At 37.4% G+C, this 7815-nt stretch overlaps 1 pseudogene; it reads left to right on the plus strand.

The window, feature by feature from the left end:
• The first annotated feature begins 210 nt into the window (after positions 1-210).
• LOC110741642 lies at positions 211-5774 on the plus strand (annotated as a pseudogene).
• The last annotated feature ends 2041 nt before the right edge of the window (positions 5775-7815 follow it).

The raw sequence follows: 7815 nt of genomic DNA on the forward strand, positions 1-7815 counted from the left end.
AGTTCCTTGTAGATTCTGGATATTAGACCCTTGTCAGATGGATAGATTGCAAAATTTTTCTCCCATTCTGTAGATTGTCTGTTCACTCTGATGCTAGTTTCTTTTGCTGTGGAGAAGCTCTTTAGGTTAATTAGATTCTACTTGTCAATTTTGGCTTTTGTTGCAATTGCTTTTGGTGTTTCCGTCATCAGGTCTTTGCCCATGCCTATGTCCTGAATGGTGCTGCTTAGGTTTTCTTCTAGGGTTTTTATGGTTTTGTGTTTTACATTTAAGTCTTAATCCATCTTGAGCAATTCTAGACATTTTTAATTTGAGACTCCCATTATGCATCTCAGTGAAGACTTCAGATAGGTAGCTGGAAGTACTAGTTGAGATCTCCACAGGGAAGTCTTGGCTGGGGTATACATTTATGTGTCATCAGCATTTCTAAGTGAGTGAGTGTAGACAGAAAAGAAGCCCCAAATCTGATCCCTTGAGCTTGCCTATATTTAGAGGTTGGGAAGATGAAGAAGAATAAGCAAACCCCACTGAAAATCCCAGAAAGATAAAACGATGTGAATATAATGTCGTGGAAATCCAGGGGAAGGAAGTGATCAGCTGTATCAAATAAAATAATTGGCCACGGCATTCAGTACAGAAGTCATGGATGACACAGATAAGAGCAGTATGGGTGGAACGGCAAAGACAAAACCCTGACTGGAGTAGTTTTTTAAAAAAATGGGAAGCAAGGAAGCTGACAGTGAAAGGAGAATAGACAACACTTTGGTGCTGATCCTCAACCTGGTATAAATACGATAGCATCATTAGCCTGAGGAAGCTTCCATTCCTTTACTTACAGTGACTGATTCTCAACTGAAAGTAAGAATTTAGCCTTGAGGGATCTTCCAATGCAAGCCCTGAATAGAAAGCTCTTTCTGTGTAATTTCAAGGATGGCCTGGTTCTTCTCACTTTAATGTACTAAAGGCATCACAAACCAGATAAGAAAAGACGGTGCTGACAGTGTTATCGATCTGAAACTTCTGTTTTAAATATCAGAATATGAAAGTAAAATAAGAAAATCATCTCCTACTTAATAGCTAAAATAGTTGTATAAACAACACCTTTTTTTTGGTTCAGTCACAACCATTACTGGCGGAATCATACTGCTATCATATGTGTGAAATATTCAGCCCAATGTTTTGATTTATGTAGAGACCATTTTACTTTAATAGGCATTGTGCACTCATGCGGTTGGGACACCACTTAGAACATTCACTGCTTTTAGAGTTTGAGTAATAAGCTTTACTTACCTATAGTTTGGTATCCACCCAACTTAGAACGAAGCAGTCATGTAATCTTCCTTAGTTGCTACACTTTGAATCTTGGGAGTATCACAAATGGAGATTGATTGCAAGAGTTCATGGGAATCTCAGACACCCTGACTGGGGTGAAGAGAGGGCAACATTCATCTGAGGAATGTATTTCACATTCAGTAATATTTGACCCCAGATGAAATAAAACGTGGCTTCATCTCCAGTGTAAATATTGGTCAGTTCCTACCCCATTAAGTGTTCCTGCTACTTTCCCTAAAGACAAAGATTCTGGCCTATCAATCATAATAATACTCCCATTAGCTCTTGAGCAACATGTTTGAATAGGAAACTCTCTTTCTCTTTCCCTTTTGTCTGTTGATGATTTAGAGACAGTAAGATCTCCAGGCTTATCTTGAAAATATTTACCCAGCTTCTTTCAGTGATCATTTCAGAGCTTGGTCATAAAAGCATATGTTTCTCTAAAGCGAAGGGTGATAAAGGAGGAGGTACACATAGAACCTTTGCCAACCTAACATTTTGGTGGAAGGTGACAGAGAAGATTAGGAGACCAATGTTGAAAAACATGTTTTAAGTTATCTGCTTCATGAAGTGAAACAAAAATAGACGTATAAAATCTCCATCTGGTTTCATTTTATCTTCTCCCATTAAGTACAGACCTATCTATATCTTGGACGTTTTTGTTTTTTTTTCTTCTTTTTGCTTTGTTTTATTCCCCTATGTTTCTAGCTTGTTTCTAACCCTTTAAGAAGCAAGCTTGAAATTATGAGTCAAAAATAATATACAAAGTATAAAAATATTAATGTTCTATTCTCTCTTAGCAGTGTGCTAAACAAGAGAAAAAGTGACAAGCTGTGGTTGATGTAAGTGATTTTAAAGGACAGTTACAAGAATTATACTAGTTGGAGGTACATATTGATCCTATTAAAAATATTTCCTATATTAATGACTGCATAGTTGTCCATAAGAAATGATATTTCCTATTAGCTTTTTGCTTTTCAATATTTTATAGAAAGGATGGTCTTTACATGAGAAAATCAATGATTCTTACTCTCATTATGTATTGAGACTTATTCTGTTCTAGACATGATGTGTAGAGATTTACACATGTTATCTCAAGTGATTATGAGACCAAAAATCTATTTTGCCTGCACAATCTTTAAATAGGAGACATTGAACTCAGCGAATACAACACATTTTCTAGAAGGCTTGTGAGTTCGGAATGGCAGTTATTTCATTTGCTGTCTGTGTGTCTCACGGGTCACCCTGAAAGCACTGACTCAGCTTAGCATGCCAAAGTGTCCCCACTGGATGGGGACAAGGAGACTTCTCTGAGCTAAGGAATCATGTTCTTAGGATGGATGCAGATCTATAACTTTGAAGTGGAATGCCCACCATGACAAAGACATGTTATTTTAACCCCTTGTGTTCATCTCGTTATATAAAATTATGCTCTTGATTTTGTAAAAGGATATGAATTTGAGATACTTCAGCCTAGTATTACAGCCTAATAAATATTCACCATGACAACATGAAGGTTAAGCTACCTGAACATGTATGTTAATCTTTATTTTCTCCTAATATTCTAATCTCAACTATCTCTATTGTAATGTAAGTGACCTTTGTGTATAACTGGATTTTATTTCAATATCATTGACTTATTTTAGGCTATTAAAAACTGTCATTATATTTAAAGTATATTTATATATGTTATAAATGTACTTTATAGTATACTAATATAGTATATCTTTATAATGTATATTTATTTGTAGATAAGATGTCTTACGTTTTCCCAACAGCATTTCCTTGAGAAAGGAAGAGTGGGTATATTTCCATTTTAGTTATGAACACATTGAAGAGAACAGAAGGCAAATGACATGCCCCAGGGTAGAGATTTCATTGGTGAGAATGAAGATATGGGAGTGGTTTTGTGGTCACGTCTTGGAAACCGGTAGCACTAGCAGCATGGCAGACCAACTGACTGAAGAGCAGATTCCAGAATTCAAAGAAGCTTTTTCACTATTTGACGGAGATGATGATGGAACTATATCAACAAAGGAATTGGAAATGATAATGAGGTCTCTTGGGTAGAATCCCACAAAAACAGGGTTACTGAACTTGATTAATGAAGTAGATGCCGATGGTAATGGAAAAACGGACTCTCCTGAGTTTCTGACAATGATGGCAAGAAAAATGAAAAACACACAAAGTGAAGAAGAACTTAGAGAAGCATTCCGTGTGTTTGATAAGGATGGCAATGGCTATATCAGTACAGCAGAACTTCGCCATGTCATGACAAACCCTGGAGAGAAGTTAACAGATGACAAGTTTGATGAAATGATCAAGGAAGCAGGTATTGATGGTGATGGTCAAGTAAATGATGAAGAGTTTGTACAAATGATGACAGCAAAGTGAAGACCTTGTACAGAATATGTTACATTTCTTGTACAAAATTATTCGCCTTTTTCTTTGTTTATAAATTATCTCTAAAACGTTTATTCCTACTGTCAAAAAAATGCATGCATAGTAACTAGGACTCCATTCCTCCATGTTTTTTTCTCTTACCTTACAGTCATTGTTCTGAAAACTTATTTTAGAAAATTGATCAACTAACACGTTACATGTGGCTTACTCTAGATATATCTAAGCCCTTCTACACAACTAAACTTAGATGGAGTTTGTCAAAGGGGGAACATCTGGGTTATGCCTTTTTTTTTTTTTTTTTTTTTTAGTTTTCTTTAGAAACTGCAGCATGTTGTTGTTGCAGTGTGGAGTTGTAACTCTGCATACACAATTGACAGTCAACAATATGTACCTAAAAGTTGCGCTATTGCAAAAGGAGTGTATTATCCAGGTACTCATACACTATTTTTTTTATACTGCTGGTCCTATACCAGAAACATTTTGCTTTATTGTTACTTGCTTTTTAAACTTTGTTTAGGCACTTAAAGAAAATCTACTTATGGCAGAGTTTGCCTCAAATCCATTCCAAGTTGCATATTTGTTTTCCAATATAAAATAACAATTTACCTCCAAAACCCTCAAAAGACAAAACAAAAACAGAATGAAGATATGAAAGCTCAGGGCTCCCGAATTCCAAATCGCTTTTCTATGAAGTCATAGTATTTCGAATAAAACAAAATGATGTAAACTACCTGAACAAAATATGTGTTTGTGGAGCAATGCAAAGGTAATATATACTGGTAAGCCACGTGCTTAGAATCTTTGACAAAAACACTAGAAGAAATTTTCTGTGTGTGTGTGGAAAATAGCTTTGAAGTAAATGTTTGGAGGAAATCTTCCATAGAACAGATACCATAAAATTAAAACTTGTAGTCATAGGGAACTGGTTATTTTTGTTTACCTTTTACTTTTGATTTCTCGCTGGCACATAAATAGGAACTTTCAGTTCTAGGTGGGAGCAACCCTTTCAATAACTTGAACCTTTGGTAGCCCAAGCATGTTTTACTGAAGCACATTTTCACAAGAGGTAATAATTTTTTAAAAAATGTACAAATATTTATTATTCTTAGGAGTTGCTTTGCCTTCCAAAGTAAGTGAAAGCTTTACAAATGAGTATTCAGTGCATTGCTGAGATAAAGTTGTGGTCAAACTACATTTCTCAGTGGGGAACTCCTTTTCTTCTCATAGAGCTGGAATGAGTTCAAAGAACTGGAATAACCAGGAAAGAAGATGAACCAACTGATTTATAAATGAAGATTAAAGGATAAATTATAGAGGCCAAATAAACAGGCTTTGTCTAAGCTGTGTGTAAGAGCATGACAGGATTAGAAGCACACGTCACTGAAAGTTTAAAAACATTAATGAAAATAATTACATGGTACAATAAAATAAATGTAGTACTGAAGCAGTAGAGAATATGAGGAAATGCAAAACAATACTAAACTCATCAAGTAACTTTGCTATGGCCAAGAATTACTACGTTACAAAAGGAGATCTCTGGGGTAATAGTGGAAGTTGTTTTATGACGACAGACAGACTCAATAAACCCAGACCAACATGACGTAGTTTATTACTCGAGAGTGAGAAAGAAAAGCCATGCTGATTTTCCTCATTAGGATAATAGATCATTGTGGCTTAATTCCCATGAGATTCAGGAATTTAAAATTAATTATTGTCAAAGGTCATGGCTTTGCCTTTTACAATCACAGATTCCTGAGTATTCAACAGATACGCTGGAATAGAGAGAACATAATTATTTATTGTTGTATAATAAATTCACAAACACATAGTGGCTTAAAGTATCAATACATATTTATTATCTCCCATGGTCTGGCAGATCAGGAATTGACTGATTTCGACGGATGATTCTGGTTTAGGGTCTCTCAAGATGGTGCAGTCAAGATGGCGCTGCAGCGGCCGGGCGCGGTGGCTCACGCCTGTAATCCCAGCGCTGTGGGAGGCCGAGGCGGGCGGATCACGAGGTCAGGAGATCGAGACCATCCTGGCTAACACGGTGAAACCCCGTCTCTACTAAAAATACAAAAAATTAGCCGGGCGTGGTGGTGGGCGCCTGTAGTCCCAGCTACTCGGGAGGCTGAGGCAGGAGAATGGCTTGAACCCGGGAGGCGGAGCTTGCAGTGAGCCAAGATCGTGCCACTGCACTACAGCCTGGGTGACAGAGCAAGACTCCAGTTCAAAAAAAAAAAAAAGGAAAAAAAAAAAGGTGTCGCTGCATCTGCAGTCATCTGAAGGCTTGGCTGGAGCCGAAGCCTGGAATAGCTCATTCATACGCTGGGAGGCTGGTACTGGCTATTGGTAAGAGGACTTATTTCCTTGCCACTTGGACTTCTTCATAAGACTGCCTGTGTATTCTCACGACATGGCATCTAACATCCCCCTGAAAGAATGATCCAAAGAAAAGCAAGGTAGAAGCCACCATGTCTTTTATGACCAGACTTAGAATTCACAAATCGTCTGTAATATCCTACTGATTTCACAGACAAACCCTGTTCAACATGGGAGGGGACCGCAGGAAGGCATGAAGACTAGGGGATGAGAATCTCTGGAGGTCACTTTGGAGGCTGGCTACCGAAAATATTTGTGCCAATTTTAATCTATTTTAAAATCGGATATTATTTTCTTTTGCAAAATAGTTCTTTCCCAATTCCCCCATAAGAGCAAGTGGGGCACTAATCTCGGTTTTAATAAAGTTGTTGTCATTAATCTTCCAGGTGCAGAGTAGTTGAGATCTGTCAAAATGGTTCACACCTCTCAATAATTATCATGTACAACATTCTTATTATGCTCCATATAATCCTCACAATGATCCTTAGCTCAAAATAATGGATAGGGAATTGAGGCAAGAAAGGTTAATTAATTTGCCAAAGTTCACATTGTTAGTAAGAGAGTGAAGCAAATATAAATCCCGACTGAAATATCAGAGCCATATGGTGAGGTCAAGAAGACGGGAAGAAACAGGAGGCAAAAATAAATGGGAGCATTTGGAGTGCATTTCACAAAGGGACTATTACAAAGATGTACACAGGGTTAGAATCTATGGCAAAAGATACTTCAGTACCTGGAGCTAGGGAGAGAGGTAAAACGTAACTACCTTAGGGATGCAGGAATAAAATGATTGTAGGAATTTAGAAAGAGCTAAACTGAGAGCACCTTTGATAGGAATTATGGACTTTATTAAAAAGACATAGTCCGTATGAAATGTGTAGAGAGATAACTATTCTGATATCATTCTCCTCTCAACCATCCTGTGACTCCTCCTAGTCAAAAGCAACTAGAAATCAGAGGCAAGGAAGCCCTTTGATTCAGTATTCATATGGGTTAGGTAAAAAACAGTAGAGACTGGATCTGGAAATACTCAGCACATCCTCTATTATCCACTCTTCTGTATACTTTTCAATCAGCTCAGCTAACTTCACAGTCCCAAATAGAATTAAAGAACTGAAGATCAGGGAGGATAATTCATAGGTTAAAGTTTCTAGAACTAGAATGTGGTCAAACCAACACTCAAATATAAGCATGAGGCTCCAAGACACTTGGGGGGATTTTTTTGTAGTTCCAGCATATTCTTTATGAAGAGTCGGGCTCCTGGAGAAGACCGAGTAATCCAGAATTAGCTACAGTTATTTCAGACTTCAGTACTGTTTCCTGCTGCCATCATTGCTGTCACTGTCACCAACCTTCGCTTCATTTCCAAGTCAGTCATAACGAGTGAGGAAATGTATTAGTGGGTCCATCTTAATACTGTGTGTGATCTAACAGTAGCCGTATAGTTGGTGGATTGAGAAGGTTACACCAGTGAGGAGTGGTGACTAGTAATAAAGCCTTCCATTTGTAATACATTCTTCTTTGTTCCATTGGCAAGTCTATAAAACTATGGCTGGGGTTTGTTCCCAAATTCCAGATACCTAGCACAGTATCTGGTATGTATTAAATGTTGATGAATGATTAAAGGAATGAATGGACAACCAAACAACTCCAACTATATCTTATCTCCAGCTTTCTTGGTCAGACCCTAGCTAG

This window comes from Papio anubis, chromosome 17, assembly GCF_008728515.1.
Source record: "Papio anubis isolate 15944 chromosome 17, Panubis1.0, whole genome shotgun sequence".
Taxonomy (NCBI): domain Eukaryota; kingdom Metazoa; phylum Chordata; class Mammalia; order Primates; family Cercopithecidae; genus Papio; species Papio anubis.